The sequence below is a fragment of the Thamnophis sirtalis genome, unplaced genomic scaffold (assembly GCF_051295495.1).
Source record: "Thamnophis sirtalis isolate CommonGarterSnake01/CBP01778 unplaced genomic scaffold, rThaSir2_p1.2 scaffold_2, whole genome shotgun sequence".
NCBI lineage: Eukaryota > Metazoa > Chordata > Lepidosauria > Squamata > Natricidae > Thamnophis > Thamnophis sirtalis.
The window spans coordinates 25,543,303-25,560,672 of NW_028261382.1; the positions used below are offsets into that span (position 1 = coordinate 25,543,303).

The window sequence follows — 17,370 nt, forward strand, 5'->3', positions numbered from 1 at the left end:
AAATGGTTGCTACTCCCTTCAAATAAATACAAATACAATAGCAGAGTTGGATGGCACCTTGGAGGTCTTCTAGTCCAACCCCCTGCTTAGGCAGGAAATCCTATACCATTTCAGACAAATGGCTATCCAACATCTTCTTAAAGACTTCCAGTGTTGGGGCATTCACAACTTCTGGAGGCAAGCAGTTCCACTGATTAATTGTTCTCACTGTCAGGAAATTTCTCCTCAGTTCTAAGTTGCTTCTCTCCTTGTTTAATTTCCATCTGTTGCTTCTTGTCCTGCCCTCAGGTGCTTTGGAGAATAGTTTGACTCCATCTTCTTTGGGGCAACCTCTGAGATATTGGAAGACTGCTATCCTGTCTCCCCTGGTCCTTCTTTTCATTAAACTAGACATCCCCAGTTCCTGCAACCATTCTTCATATGTTTTAGTCTCCAGTCCCTTAATCATCTTTGTTGCTCTTCTCTGCACTCTTCCTAAAGTCTCAGCATCTTTTCTACATTGTGGTGACCAAAACTGAATGCCGGATTCCAAGTGCGGCCTTACCGAGACCTTGTAAAGTGGTATTAACACTTCACGTGATCTTCCTATGGGGAGGCGTTTAGCACAGGGCTGTAGTCCCTCTGCGAGGAGGATCCACAGTGGAGGTGACCTTGGGGCTGCCATTGGCTGGAGGGCCTGCTCTGCCTCCCTGCCATGGGATGGTTTCTCTGGGGCTCTCGGAGCTGGGCTGACCCCAAAGAAGCCGAGTGGCCTTTTGGAAAAGCACCTTTGGGGCAGCCCTGACCTTGATGATGGAAACTCTCCACAGACCACGTGGGGGACGATTGCTGTCCCATGACCATTGGGATTTAGGGGGAAGGAGTACATGACCACCACCCCCTCACCTCCGTTCTCTTCAGCTGTTCAGCTGTTTTCTTTAAAAAAAGTTATTATTGAACATTTTCAAGTTTAAAAAACCACAAGTAAAGGAAAAGGAAAAGGAAAAAAACAAGAAAAATACAAAAACAAATACAAAACAGATAAAAACACAAATAGCATAACAATATAATATAATTTTACAGCTTCCCATATCAACATACAGTATATATTCTGCTTTTGTATTTTGCTAATCGATTATTGCCTTCTTGTAGGTTTTAACAATTCTAATACTAAAGTAGCTTTTCAACGTGACCCGTCAAAAGCGCGGACGCCAAAAGCGCGATCGACAAAATCGCGCCTTTGACGTCATCACAGCGCGACGAAAAAGATCGAAAAATTCAAATAAAAATTAATAAAAATTAAATTAAAGCAAGCCGATTCACATAAAGGTAAGGGTTAGGGTTAGGGTTAGGGTAAGGGTAAGGGTTAGGGTTAGCTTTAGAGCGTTAGCGTTAGCGTTAGGGTTAGGATAAGGGTTAGCGTTACGTTTTTCGTTACTTTAACGGTTAGGTTTAGGGTTAGGGTTAGGGTTAGGTTAAGAGTTAGGGTTAGGGTTAGGTTTAGGGTTAGGTTTGGGGGGGTTAGGGGAAGGTTTTAGCTTTATTTTTACATTTTTTCGATCTTTTTCGTCGCGCTGTGATGACGTCACAGCGCGCTTTTGTCGAGCGCGATTTTGTCCTACGCGCTTTTGTGGTGGAACCGCTTTTCAATACATCAACTTTCATAGAATCCTCCAGCCATTCAGAAGAGCAAGTTCTCCTCACCACAAAGACACCGCAGCCCCACTTCTGATTTGCCCCAAGATTAATGAAATGAAGGGATTAAGAAACCTACAGTCTCTTCATTTCATTAAATATGAAGTCCAAAATGCAACGTATCGTTTCATTTCTGACAACTTTTATTTCTTTTAATCCGATTAGTAGATGCAATTATTGTCTATCTGAATTCTACATGTAATGAATAGATCGGATCAGGGATGGTTGCGGCAGTCATTACTGCCGGTTTGCTTGTGGGTGCGGTGACCACACACTTGAGGCGCAGTACAATAAAAATTGTTTTGCACATGCGCAGAAGCAAAAAACAAGATGGGGGTGCCTCTGGCGCTGCCTGGAAAACCTGTTCAGGGGCATGGCAGGCCTGAGTCGTTGCTGGTTCCAGCGATCCAGGTTGCCAAACCACTACCGGTTCAGGCGAACCGGTCCAAACCGGTAGGAACCCACCACTGGATCAGGTGTGATAATGTGACACCAGCTGGGTGACTTTGAGCTAGTCACTCTCTCTCTCAGCTAACTCACCTCACTGGATTGTTGTTGTGAGGAAAACAGGACGAGGAAGGAGGATTAGGTGTGTTTGCTGTCTTATTTAGAAACTAATAAAGGTCAGGATACTGGTAAATAAGCAAGGAAATTAATCCATAAATGTATAAAGTTATATCCTTTCTCCCAAGATGTCTGACTGTATTCAAGCAAAATTTGGCTTCGGTATTTCCAGATATGTTACATCTCTTCCTATGAAGGCAGCTGGAAAGAGCTGGGAATAGCTGGCCTGGAGAACTATGGTGGATTTAGGGGGCAGAAAGGTAGATCCCAAAACTTAGGGGCAAAGATCCATTCAAGGAAGAGGCTCCCCAGAGCGGAGGAGGCCTCCTCCCACTCACCAGGGACGAAGGCAATTCCATGGGTGGGTCTTGCTTGCCCCCCTCCCTTTATCCTTCTGGGATTCTTCGTGGAGTCTGGAGAGAGAAGCCCACATTTGCTGCTATCAGGAATGAATCTGTGTCCAGCAGACTCAAAGAGGCCGCGTGAAGAGATGAACACAGTCAGATGTTCCCAGATCTTCTTCCTCTTCCTCCTCTTCCTCCTCCTTCTTCCATATCTGTCATTGGATGTTGGCGATTGTGTTGGCAAACCTATTTTTATCAACATATCATGAAAAAGTCCTGCTGAGTTTTGTTCAAACCAGTTCCTTATGTTTTGAAGCCATGATGTTCTTCTTCTGCCTGGACCTCCTTTGCCTTCGATCTTTCCCTGGAGGATTAAGTGAAGGATGCTGTATTTATCTGGGCGTCACATCCCATGTCCAAAATATTCTAGCTTTTGCTTTTTAATGGTTTTGATGATCTCCCTTGGCTTTCCCAGGCAGCTTATCACCACATTTGTGATTTTGTCAACCCAGCTTATATGTAACAGCCGTCTGTAAATCCACATTTCAAATGCTTCTAGTTTCTTCAATTGGTTTTCTGTCCGAGACTAACTTTCTACTCTGTAGAGCAGGATAGAAAAGATGTAACATCTGACAGGCTTCATTTTCAATCTTAGGCTTATGTCATGACTGCAGGAGACATTTTCCATTTTGAAGCTTCCCTGTTGGACTTTAAAAATGTAGGCTGTGATGTGCCAAAGTCCATCAGCTTTTCAAAGATGTGCCCTTTGGGTCGGATATTTCTTAAATGATTAAAAAAGGTTGTGATGATGATGATCTCATCCATTCATTTGTGTCCGACTGGCCGATTCTATCGTCCCTCCCCAATGTTTGACCTTGCACTTCTTCTGCCACTTGTTCTATTCTACATCGTATTAAAAAAAAGATAATGATATACAGAAAAAAGAACACAGGAAATAGATTACATATCAGAAGATTAAAAAAGGCAGATGCTGTTTGGGTGGTTTTTAACTACAAAACTGGCTTGACAACTGTAATTTGCCTCAGCTCCCAAACACGATGGCTGGGAGTGCCATCTACTGCAGTTAAATAGAACAAGCTTTTAGACAGACAGTGGGGGATGCTCTAATTGATTTTGTTCCTTATTCCCTGCGGATTATATTGAGCAATTTATTTGCTTCCCTTCGTTCTCAGGGAGCGCTAGAAAATGTAAACTTTACAAGGCTAACTGGTTGAGACTGAATTGGTCCTGGATGATGGGTGCTCAGCTCAGAAACAACTGACAAATTCTCCCCTCCTCTCTCTCTCCTTTTCACTCTCCCTCCCCTCACTTCCTCTCCCCTCCTCTCTCCTCGTTACTCTCTTTTCCCTTCCTCTCTCCTCTTCACTCTCCCTCCCCTCCCCTTCACTCTCCCCTCTTCTCCTCTCCCCTCTCCTCCTGTCTTCACTCTCCCTCCCTTCCCTTCCTCTCCCCTACTCTTCACTCTCCTCTTCACTTTCCCTCCCCTTCACTCTCTCCTCCTCTCCCCTCCTGTCTTCACTCTCCCTCGCCCCTCCCGTCCTCCCGTCCTCCCCTTCTCTCTCTTCCCCTCCTCTCATCTCCTCTGTGGGTGAGAGTGAGATGCAGAACAGAAGCCTCATTGGGGGCTTACTAGTTGGACCCAGTTGTGGAGATTTGGTTCAGGGCAGAGCAAGGTGTGAGTGCAGCCATTTGCTGCAAGTTGCAGCGGAGGCTGAGGGGAGATCTTGGTGCCTCCCCCATAATTCATGGCCCTGCCTTGGCTGCCTGCTTGGCCATGACTGCCAGGCTGACTTCACTTTCCCACTGTGGAGTCCTTGCAGGAAGAAGTGTTTTTAAAGGAAAGACCACAAAGCCATGGAAAATCTAAAGCCCGTTGAGCCAGCAGGTTTTCTGTTGCAGACAGGAATTCCTCTCCGGGAGCTCAAAATACAATGGATGGTTTCAGTCATGGTTTTGCTTTGCTTTCGGTCTCCAGAATTGGGGGCTCTGGAAAGTTTTCCAGGCAGAGCCTCCCTGGATCATTCGGAAGGCATCCTCCATCTGGGGTTGCATTGGGGGGATGGAGGGAAAATGCTAACAAGGAAGGAAGTAGGGAAGGAAGGAAGTTGTTGCTGCTGTCGAGGAAGAGCAATCAAACTAGGATTTGATGGGAGATCACCATGCGATCTTCTAGCTGGGAGGTTAAAATGGAAATCCCATCCCCAAATCCAACAGGAGGCAAATGCAACCAGTGGTGGGTTTCACATTTTGTTACCACCGCCTGTGTGCTCTCCTGTTTTGCATGCATGCGCTTTGCTCACATGTGCGCCTTCCATGCGTGCACCCTGCCTCAAAAATGTGCCTAAATAGAACAGCATAGAGCCAGGGCACCCACGATTTCCACTACCGGTTTGAGCGAACTGGCTCGAACCGGCTGAATCCCATCTCTGAATGCAACCCACTCAGGCCGCTTCTTTGTTACCGCCAAGAAAACAAGACAGATGTGTCCTTAGGATGATCATAAGTCAGGCTTAATTCAATCGGGAACCTAATGATCTTAACAGATCAAGTCACAAATTCACGGTCGGGTCTCACTCTGATTATGTTCAACCAAAAGTCACAATGGGGAGATCGAGAAAGCTGTTAAGGGGAGAATCAGCTTGTTCCATTCTTGAATGGAAAACACAGCCAGCTCCGATTCCCAATTTAATACATTCCCCTTGGCCAAAACAAACCATATTACAATTATTACACTTGTTTTGAAATTCTTCCACTGTGAGTCACGTATCAGCTGAAAGTCCATGCGCTGCAGTGAGTTGGGGTGGAGGGAAGAGACGGAGCAGGAACTGCCCAGCTGCCAGAAAAAGATCTCGCACGTTTACATGAGACATTCTTGAAATTTGTTGAATTAGGGAAGTAAAACTTTTGGACCTCTGCGAAGTTAGATAGCTGCAAATCTCTCTCTCTCCCCTCTCTCTTCTCCCTCTCCCCCCTCTCCCCCCTGTCTGTTTGTCTGTCTGTCTGTCTCTCTCCCTTTTAAATATTTTTATTGTTTTATATTATACATTCCATTTCTATGTTGAGCAGTGTGTTCTCTAGGGGTCCAAGGTATTAACATACAAAGATCATCGTCGTCATTATAATCATATAAACAAATATGCAATATCAATCATCCTTATGTATACTATCTTCCCTTATAGTATCGATTATACACCCATCAAAATATTTACTCATCTGTTTTTCTTTCCCATGTAGACCATATTTCATCTAATTCCTCTAACCTCAATATCTGTCCTTTAACCAATTGTAGAATAAATAGTTCCCATGTTGTAAAATAATCTGAATCTTCTTTTCCTTTAATTTTTAGGGTTAATCTATTCACCTTTGCACATTCCAGAATTTTTTTGATTATAATAATCAATCATAGCTGCTGTTATAACAACAATAACAACAACAACAGCAACAGTAACAGCAGATGGTGTTCTTTTAAAAAGCAATATTGAGCTAGAAATAATGTCAAAGGCAATCAGGGTTCCTTTTATTGATGATGGGGCAAATCTTGAGGTGTGAGAAAATTTTCCACTTTGAAGGAATCGCTGTCCCTAGCTGCCCCTCAACTTTTCTGGAGAGCAGTGTTCTCCAATGGGGAGGAACAACATTATCTCCCATCTATCTGAGTGCCAGACTGCCCCAGGGAGTGAAAACGCAAAGCTCTTTACAGGAGAAAGACAGAATCACTCTGGGGCCAAAGGCACACAGGAAACAAGAGAGAGGCAAATGCAAGGAGGGATGAGCTCAAATGCACCAGAGATGTCTGGGGGCCACTGTAGAGAAGGCCTATTGTGCCTAATCTGTAACTGTGCATTTAATTTTTCATGCCAAGGGTAGGACCTTATTTTTCTCACCACTGAGTTGCATATTATCACTAGGCCCCAGTGTCCAAGCCTGTCAAGATTCTTCCGAATCTTAAGTTTATCTTCCAAAGTGTTAGCAATTTCCCCCAGCTTGGTGTCATCTGTAAATGTGTTGAGTTCCCCTTCTATCCCCTCATCCAAATCATTGATGAAGATTTTGAAGCGTACTCTACCTAAGACAGAACCTTGATGTGCCCCATTGCGTGCTCCAGTGGTGGGTTCCAGATCCCATCACAACCAGTATGTTGTGACAGGGCTGGGCATCCACCACATGAATGCGCACTGTGCATGAATGCGCTCCCGCTGCCCGCGACACTCCAGTTGCTCGGTGGAGCATTACACAGGGGCCGTACACTATGTGCGCATGCGCAAATGGCTCAGTTGGGTCAAATACAGCTAAGGAACGTGAGCGGGCAGGTGGGCTCTCCAAAGCACCATACTGGAACTTTGCCTGCTGCTCCCAGCAGGCACCGGTACCCCCGTACCAGGGCATACCGCCCGGAACCCACCACTGTCATGCTCCCCTCCAAGTAGATGTAGTTCCATTGAGGATATGTCAGGTGTGGTTGGTTAATCAATTGCGAAGCTATCTGATAGTGGTGCCACCTCTCTCACATTGTTCTATCTTACCAAGAAGTAGATTGTGTCTACACTGTCAAATGCCTTATTGAAGCGCAAAGTATCTTTCTAGAGACTGCACAGTTGCAGAATTGTTCCAATACCTTCTTCCTTGAGTCCAAAACCTGCAAATTGGTACAAAGATCCTAACCCTTTCCTTTCCCAGCCCTGAACTTCTACCAACATTAGGAGTTTGAGGAGTAGGTGGTACATTGTGTGCTTCTAAAGTAACACTTCACACTACATGTTAATTTGTAGAGAAGGGTTCTTTCTTCCTTTTTTGAATTTGTAACATTGCAAAGCTTGGAAAACTTGAGTCGCTCTAATAAGGCCATTTAGTTGTTTGGTTTGGAACTAGAAAGAAAAGTGAATCTGAGCTGCCTCCACTGGGGACATGAAGCAGTTCTGCTGTAGAAGAAAATCTAACATTGCCCAGACTGGGAAAATGAACCCCACTTGAATGGGGGGGCTCCAGGGCTGCAGCCTAAACCTGTGCAGCTTTTGGCAGGCAGAGCCCTCCAGCTTGGCCGATGGGACATGCTCAGCATCACTCCTGGCTGATGGGGCTCTCCAAGAGGTACCCACGCTGCACCTGGGATGCTGAGCATGGCCAACTCACCATGGCCAACTTGCCTTGGGACAGGAGAAGAGTTACACTAACATCAAAGAAATAGTGGAATACAATAGTTAAATAAAGGATGCAGGTGGAGAGACAAAATGAAACATGAACGACAATAATTAAGATGATTTTTTAAAGGCATCTTAAATTCTTCAGTTGAATTGTTGAATTGTCCTGCTGCGAGTTGGCCATGGCAAGTTGTCCCATTCTAATGCTGAGAGGGGCCCATCTTTCCATGCCTGGCACTGTGAAGCTTCTTGCCTGGGGAACAGCTGTGGGAAGCACAGCTTCATCACTGGAAGATTTCAGGAAGATTTCTGCCATCTGTCAGCAATGGTGTACGGGCATGATGATGCACCTGTGATGTGCCACAGGTGGCACAGGGAGCCCTCTCTGTGGGCATGCATGCCATCAGCAGTTGCTCTTTGCAGGTGCTGGAGTGCCAGAAAATGGGCCAAAAAGAAGGCAGGCAGAAGAAGTAGTTTTCCAGGCCATTTTTGGGCCATTTTCAGGCAGTTTTGGGGGGGCATTTTTAGGCCAAAAATGGCCCAAAAATACTGGTATGTGCGTGCCAGTCAGCTGATCTTCAGGTTTCTGGAGCTTCAGCGCATACACATGCACATAAATGCATGCACGTTCTAGTTTGGGCACTTGGTGCTGAAAAGATTCGCCATCACTGGTGTAGGGTCTCCTTTTTGGGTGGGGGGAGTTGGACTAGATGACCTACACGGTCCCTTCCCACTCTGTTAATCTGTATCAAGCTAGAAAGGCGGCTTAAAGAAAGAGCGGACTTCCAAGGCATAAGTATTGAAACTGTTCTGCTGCTTCTCCCATTTCTTCTCGTGAGGCCCTTGGGGAGATCCTGAAAAGGGTTCTGTGGTCCATGCAGGAGCTTCCCTGGTAGAGTTTGGCTCAACATAGTTTGAAAAATGGGCTTCAAAGTAGTTTACCTGTGGCTGAAACGCTCTTCTGGAGAGGCATCTGGGCTCCCCTTTCCAGCTCTTCCTCCTGGGATAGAGGCCAAGGAACACAGGATTTATTCCATTTCCAACATTTCCCCCCCCCCCAAGACTATGAGGATTCTCTCCCCCTTTGCTATTGTCATTTTCGATGTTTGCCAGCCAGGTCTTTTTTTTAGAAAAGGATTTCCCCCTCTCCCTTTCTCTCTCCATCTTCTTGAGTGGGGCTGGGAACCCAGCAGGTTTCACATCATAGAAATGAGCAAAGGGAGAAAAAGAGGAAAATAAATAGGGAACAGACTGGAGAGGGAGGTGCAGCAGCAGGAGGACAATTTGGAGTGTGTGTGTGAGACAGAAAAAATAGAAACTGTTTTCCAAACCAAAACCAAAGCACTTTTGCAGGCTGGAAAATGTTACAATTGTCTGTACATTTTGGATTCAGTTTCCCCAGCTTTTGAATTTCTCATCTCCTGAGCCTGGCTTGGCTTGACTCAGTCTGGGGTGGGCTACGTTAACCACAGCCTGTCTGGAAGGGTCACTCAGTCCCTGCTTCTTTAAAAGCAGAAACTCTTTACCTGGTCTCTCTGAACTGTGCACCAGTTCCCCATTTTCTACCTCCCTTTCAAGGGAAGGACCGATGTACGTCCATTCCCCACCCCCACCCCATCATGGGCTGCGCTGCGTTGAGCAGATCAAATTCCGGGTGGATGAGCATCTATTTCCAGCAATGGTGAGATAGTTTTGTGTAATAAAGTTCATCTCAACCATGATTGTATCATCAATATCTGGTTGGCCATCATGGGTAGGCGCCTTGTTCCCTCAAGAACACAAACTCTTTGGATTCAGCCACAACCTCAGGACAGGGCTGTTGTTAATAAGAATCTTTGGTGGCCTTTTAGGACCATTGCCCCAGACATGAGTAGAATAGGGATAGGGATGGAATAGAATAGAATAGAGCTGGAAGGGACCTTGGAGGTCTTCTAGTCCAGTCCCCTGCTCAAGCAGGAGAACTTATACCATTCAGACAAAAGACTGTCCAGTCTCTTCTTAAAAACCTCCAGTGATGGAGCGCCCTCAATTTCTGGAGGCAAACTGTTCCAGTGGTTAATTGTTCACACTGTTAGGAGTTTCTCCTTAATTCCAGGTTGCTTCTCTCCTTGATTAGTTTCCATCCATTGTTTCTTCTCCTGCCCTTTAGTGCTTTGGAGAATAGGTTGACCCCCTTCCTCTTCTTTTTGGCAGCCCCTCAAATACTGGAATACTTATATCACGTCTCCCCTGTTTTTTCTTTTCTCTAGACTAGCCAGACCCAACAACTAAGTAAATGTGAGGCATTCATTGTGAAACTGGGTCATAAGGACTAGGTCGCTAAGCTGGCTTTGATAGAGTCCTTTATTGCTCTGTTAAAATGAATGGCCTTACAATGGCTAGAAAGTCTCCACCCCAAACTTCCCTGAAGGCAGCCACTCACAGTCCCACCAGCAAGACCCAATAATCCCCAGAGCCAAACTGCAAAGGCAGAGAGGAAGTCCAAAAACAAGGTGCTAGTCCACGCGGCAAAGTCCGTAAGTCCTACACAAGATTCAAGATTCACGGGGCAAGGGTGAAAGTCCACCAGGAAGGGGTGAAGTGCAAAGGCAGAGACATGAGTCAGAGCAGAGTTCTTCCAGGGCTGGAGAAGTGCAGGCCTAAGGAAAAAAATTGTTCCCTCCTCTCCTGGCCTCTGCAACCCAAGCCAGGGGTTCCTTGTGAGGAGTGGCAGAGCGACCTCCTCCTGGGCAACCTCACAGACCTCCTTGGAGCTTGCCTCCGCTCTACTCTCCGTGCCCTTGGCTCAAGTGGGAGAGGCAGCTGTTCCTCACCGGAGGGGATCTGCTGCCTATCAACCTTACTGCCGGTCAGCAGCCGATCCAATCCTCAGGTTTTGTGAGGGCAGGCAACTCCCCAGCCAGCCAGCCACTTCCCCAATGTCTGAGGGCCTGGGACAGATATGGTTTTTATTTTGGGACAGTGTTGTTGCAAACGGGGGTTGGGGATGTTACTGTCAGTCCACTGCCGTGGGAAATCATGTTCTCTTGGCCTAGGAGTTCTGTGGGGCGATCCCAGTGCAGAGGGGAGGAGCTTATCCAATTAGAGCTTGGGGTCTGGATGAGCAGCATTTGGGTTTGGCTCCTTGGATCGAAAGGGGTATCATCTTTGGCTCTTGATGGCAGAACTGATCTGCAATCTGGAGATTCTCTTGGATTTGCCGTTCCTACCTGAGAAACGGGTGGCAACTATGGCAGGGATGGGGCACAGATTATGTCAACATCCCAACTGACGAACCCCATCAAAGCAAGAACTTTTGAGACTTCCAAGAGTCTGAATGCAAAATTTTATTGAGTACATCATTTCGGCACTGGTGAAGGCAAAACCAGCTCTAATTATTTCCCCCTGTTACAATATGGATTTCCCCCACTCCCTAACATTGTAGGTCGCATTGGCCAGTTGAATGTCATTATTTGTTATGAGAAAAGTCTCTGGTCTTGGCAGACAGCTGCCAATGTGTCCTTGGCTCTCACAACTCTTCTGTTTGAAGTATGAAGCCGGCCTTCCATCTCATCCTTCCCTTCCCCCCTGGTTCTTTGGCAAGTTGAAAAGTGATAATGTTTGCAACGGCATAAACATGCTTTAATCTTGACAAATTCATCCTGTGCATCAATTGCTCCCATTCCTGAACTCAGGGGCCTTGCTTCTGGTCAGTGCTTTCTGAAATTCTTCTTATAACTTGTAGGATGGAAACTGAAGTGAGCCACGATGAAGGATGCTCCCGCAGGCCCCAGTCTGGCGCCCTCCAAGCTCCCCGAGACGGGCAGCTTCCGGAACAACGGGTTGGACCTCAACGTGGGAGGGAGGCTGGGGGTGTCCCCTGTGGGTGTAGTGGGGTGGCGGGTGGGCACTGCCATTGGCCAGGCCTCGGAGCTCCTGGGCCAGGCGAGGCTGGTTGGGGGAGCCAGGGCTGTTGGCCTCGTGGAAGTTGTTGAGTGTCTCCTCAGAGGAGTTGCGCTTGGGCTCCCCCAAGTCAGTGGCCCGGGAGAGCGAGACGTTCAGGATCTCAGAGGAGAAGTCCTCGGTGTGCGACTCGTCCAGGTCATCGTAGCTCTCCGTGTCTTCGCCGATGCTGTTGTTGGAGCTTAGGCTGGCTGAGATCTGCGCTGGAGTCACACTGGTGATCTGGTAACTGGTCTTCAACTAGGCGCCCACTGGATCCCCAACACCTCCTCCTCCCTGCGAGAGCAGTGCCAGGCTCTGTGGCGGAGGCACCACGGGAGGACAGGAGGAGACGGAGGCGGCGGCAGAAGCCGGGGGAGGCGGCGTCGCATGGGCCAGCAGGCCGGGCGAGAAGTCCTCCAAGCCAGTGCCGCTGCTGCTGCCAGCCCGTTGAGGCAACATCGCGGGCTGCACCATCTTCTTCCTCTCCCGCACCTCCGCTGCTGAGTCAGGCTGCGTGCTGCTGCTGCTGCAGCTGCTGCTACATTGGAGCCAGTGGGAGGAAGGCCTGATGCCGCCACCGACGATGACAAGGCAGGCCGGGCTTAGGAGGAAAGGAGGAGGAGGAGGCCACTGCCCCCAACCCGGCTTCTCTCAGTGACGGCGGCGAGAGGAGGCATCCGGCGTCCCTGAGGAGCAGGAGCAGGAGGAGGAAGGAGCCACCCCTAGCGACGTGGATGCGAGGCAGCCCCCACCGGCCGCGGCCCCATCCAGAGATGCCGCCGCTGTAGCCGCCGTCTCACGGGGCACCCAGTGGCTGCCCCAGCCCTGCTGTGCCTCAGGCTGATGCAGCCGACGCTGCCCCGTTGGAGCTGCCTTGGCGAGGCTGTAGCTGGCTCGCTGTGAGGGGGGGTGGAGAGCACGTGCGGCCGGCCGGGCTGAGGAGACACTCCACCTCCTCCTCCTCTGGAGCTCCGCTGGGCTGGGCGGGGGGAGGCCGGCTTAAGGGTGGGGGAGGTGGCTGAGGGTTGGCGCAGGCGCCGCCCCGCCACAGGCGGCAAAGGCCCAGTGGGAGGGGAGAGGCCGAAGGGCTTCGGCTCCCCTTGGTGGAAATGGCTGAAGCTCGTCGGAGGAGGGGCAGAAAGGGGAAAGGGTGTGGCCGCAGCCCAGCCACACATATAAAGGGACCGTCATGACGAAGCTGGAGAGAGCCTGAACTGTTCCAAATATACTATACTCACGAAATGTGACATCTGTATAATAGTGGGTATATAAAAATATGCTCGTATTCGAATGCAACGTTGTGTCAAAATTTTGAAGCAATCGGTGAAGAACTTTCGGAGATTTAAGATTTTGAACAAATGAACATTTACATTTTTATTTATATAGATTAATGTACTTACTTAGTCCATTTGCAAAAGTGGAACCAAATTTTTGTGAGCCAAGAACTGCGGTGGACTCTGCTCAACCCAGCGGACTCCTCTAGGAGATGAGGGCCAGCTCAAGTTTGTTTTGGACTTCATGGGAACCACATTGCTTAAACGTCCCTCTTCTAGATTCTATAAATATATTTATTTATAGAAGCAGAAGATGATCCCTGGGAAATTAATTTGCTTAAGTGTGAACTGAGAGAGAGAGAGTGAGGGGCGGGTCCATTCCTCTGTGCTTGAGGACGATCTCAGGGCTTGTAGATTGACTTGGCTGAGATTAGACATGTTGCCCTGTCAGGTATCTTAGCATGTTGGAGTCATCAAACCACCGGAAAGCCTTTTCGCTTGCACGGTGCCAGGCACTTCCATCATCCGTCTTGTATGGCAAGTATGTAAATATGCCATTGATGGAAAGTCTCTGGTCCTGTGGCTCAGGAAAGGTGGGGGTGTGGGTCACATGCTCCTTTGATGTTTTCTTTACACAGAGATGAGGAAAAATATATTCTGCCAATAATTGCTAGGTGTTGGGGCCCAACCGTGGCTAGTGGAGCTGGCAGCAGAGTAGGACAGTGAGGAGGCTGGGGAGGAACCTGGGCCAGTCCTGGAGTCTGGGGAAGGCTCGGATGAGGACTCTGTGTCGGAGGCAGAGAGGGGGCCAGAGCCATGTGCCAGTTATCAGCTGCCTTCTGAGTCAGACATCAGTGAGGCAGAAGAACAGCTGGAGCCTGTTCCCAATGTGCTCATGCGCAGAGCTACCAGGAGAAGGGAACAGCTAAGGAACAAGGGCCGATTCAGGAGTAAAGGCACAGGTGGAGGGTGAATGGCCCCTCCCAGAGGGAATAAAGAGGAGTGAAGGGGGAGGGGAGTTTGCAGGAGATAATCAGTTCCTTTCATAGTTCATTTCTGTTTGCTGGGATTTTGCTGGATGTGAATGGGAGGAATTTATATCAGCTTAATAAAAGGGGTTTTTGTTGGGACAAGGGGTCTGCTTCGTGATTTTGGGAAGCTTGGGTCAGAACACTAGGCATGCTGGCTGTTCTGACACTGCTTATCTCTAGCGGCTGCTTAAGGATGAACAGTCCATAACTACAGGGCAGGTGGCCAGATTCTGCGCAGCTGCACTGGGGATTCATGTGATGGCAAACACGTGTCTAATCCACCATAGTTACGTTCTAAAGCAAATTGGGCAAACCCTTTGCCCTGCTTAGTCCTTTCCCTTTTAGCCTTGAACCTACAAGGGGCCACAGAGTTTGTGGATTGTAATTGTAATATAGTTAGAGCATGTATAATTGATGGACTGGATTTTATTATAGATTTTAGTTGTTATTTATTATTTTATGCTATAATCTTTAATTGTATATTTACTGAGAGTTTTATTCTGGTCTCTGGACTATGACTGTAATACACTGAATTGAATTGACTTGGCTGGGAATTATAGTTGAGCTCAGCTGCTGCTGGTCCAGCCATCAATGGAGTGTGGGGGCTTTCTCTCGTGGGTCTCCAGTGGGCCTGGGGCCAGACATACTGAACCAGGCACCTTCCCCTCCCCTTTCTACCCAAAGGATTGAGTAGAAAACGAGCATGTTAAAATACAAATTGATAAAGTCAGTGAGGGATTTGGCAAAGGAGACCACAGCCTACTTCTTGGTAAGGTAGAAAAGGACATCACCCCACCAGGTGGATTCGTAACTGATGGACAAGCACACTCAGTGTGAGGTCCTTAATGGAGCTACATCTGTGTGGAGGGAAGTAAGCAGTGGAGGACCTGGGGGTTCTGCCTTAGGTCAGGAGTAGATCAGAGGGTAGAAGGGGAACTCCTGAGTGGGGTAGTGGCCCAGAGGTGGAGCTTTCACCTCACAGTCAGGAGGCTGTGAGCTGAATCCTAGATAGAGGCAGATATTTCTCTCTCTGGGCGCAATGAAGAGATATCTTCTGAATATAACTCTGCATTGGCAACAGGAAGAGCATCCAGCCAGTAAACACTCTCTAGCTCCATTCAGTTGCCCAGACCCCACCCCACCAGGATTATGTGGTCACTAAAAGAAGAAGTTGATGATGACAGAATGGGAACTCATCAAATCTGCAGATGAAACCAAGCTGGTGGTGGTGGGGATAGTGGAACAGGTTGCCTTCAGAAGCTGTGGATGCTCCATCACTGGAGAGTTTAAGAAGAGGCTGGACAGCCATTTGTTAGGAATGATGTAGAGTCTCCAGTTTGAACAGGAGGTTGGACTAGAAGACCTCCAAGGTCCTTTTCAGCTCTGTTGTTCTATTTTGTTCTGTTCGTATTCTTATCAAAAACTTAAAACTATAGTTCTCTGATGAGAAGTGTTTCCCTTCCCGTTAAGTGTGGATTATATTTCTAGAAATTCTGCATGAAATTTAGCAGCACAAGGTATAAATGTTTGATCCCTTCCTGCATTCTATCAATAGTCCAAGGTGGGCAAAGAACCAGCATCTGGGGAATGACTCCAATTGTTTGTCTTCCTCTTTTAGGGCAAAGAGAAAATCAACACCTACACCCTCCACAAAGCTCAGGAACTAAATGTGGATCATCTGGTTAAGCCCTAGTTATCTGGCAGGGTTGATGAGTGAACTATGTTTAGAAAAGAAACGTGGCTGCCATCCCTCCCTCCCTCCCTCCCTCCCTCCCTCCCTCCCTCCTTCCTTCCTTCCTTCCTTCCTTCCTTCCTTCCTTCCTTCCTTCCTTCCTTCCTTCCTTCCTTCCTATCTCATCCACTTAAGTGACCACTCAGGGCTGCTTCCTCACACCAGTGACACCAAGGGTGATACCAGTTGTGATGAAGCTGAAAATAAGCTTTCTTGTAGTAATGAGGGTTGTGGGAAGCAATTTTAACTCAACAGAAAAGTGTCCTTGAATTGATCCCTTTAATTTTATTCTGTGCCCAACACTCCCCCCCCCCCATATATTTAGAGGAGCTAAAAAAAGTCAGTCAACTCACATTATAGTGAGGGCCAGTCTGAGAAATGCTCCTGTACTTCTAATTCTCATTGGGTTTGGCCAAGGGATTTGCTTTCAGAATTCTTTCCTTAGAAGAAAAGGAGGTCAATGGACGCGACCTTAGCCATGAGGCAGCCGTGTGTGTGAATGTAAGGGTTGACAGTGAGGCAGGAGGTTGAGTGAGAAAACTGAAGAGAAGAGAGAGGACGTCTTGTTATTCGTGGCATCATCCTCTTTTTAGTCATCTGCAGCTGCTCTTGCTTCCAACTGCTCTGCTCAGCTCCTAAGACTTGGTCGGGAATTCTTTGCCACCCAGGTGGGACTAAGAAAGGGACCTGGGCAACCATCAAAACCAAATGGATTTGTAACTGGCTAGCCAACGGCACTTAATGCATAGTCCTCAAGGGAACTGCATCTACATGGAGGGAAGTATGCAGTGGGGTACCCCAAGGCTCTGTCATAGGCCCAGCAGTCTTCAATATCTTTGTCAATGATGTAGACAAGGGGATAGAAGGGGAACTCATATTTGCAGACAACACCAAGCTGGCAGGATTAGCCAACACTCCGGAAGATAGGCTCAAGATTCAGAAGGATCTTGACAGACTTGAACATTGGGCCTCTCTAACAAAATGAAATTGAATGGTGAAAAAAGTAAGGATCTACATTTAGGCAAGAAACACCAATTGCACAGGTAAAGTATAGTTGGTACCTGGCTCAATAGTAGTAACTCTGAGAGGGATCTTGGAGACCTAGTGGACAATCACTTAACTATGAGCCAGCAGTGTGCGGCAACTACCCAAAAAAGCCAGAGCTATCTCAGATGGCATTAATAGAGGGATAGGATCCAGATCATGTGAAGTGTTAATACCCCTTTATAATGCCGTGGTAAGACCACACTTGGAATATCACATCCAGTTTTGATCACCACAATATAAAAGATGCGGAGACTCTAGAAAGAGTGCAGCGAAGAGCAACAAAGTTGATTAGTGGACTGGAGGCTAAAACCTATAAAGAACGTTTGCAGGAACTGGCCATGTCTAGTTTCATGAAAAGAAGGAACAGGAGTGACATGATAGCAGTCTTCCAATATCTCAGGGGCTGCCACAAAGAAGGGGGAGTCAAGCTATTCTCCAAAGCATCTGAGGGCAGAACAAGAAGCAATGGGTGGAAATTAATCAAGGAGAGAAGCAACCTAGAATTAAGGATAAATTTTCTGACAGAACAATTAATCAGTGGAATAACTTGCCTCCAGAGGTTGTGAATGCTCCAACACTGGAAGTTTTTAAGAAGAGATTGAACAACCATTTCTCTGAAAT

At 47.5% G+C, this 17,370-nt stretch overlaps 1 protein-coding gene across 2 annotated transcripts in view; it reads left to right on the plus strand.

The window, feature by feature from the left end:
• COL5A1 (collagen type V alpha 1 chain) overlaps window positions 1-17,370 on the plus strand; it is a 249,424-nt gene that overhangs the window by 74,132 nt on the left and 157,922 nt on the right. The gene's annotated exons all lie outside the window — the stretch shown is intronic.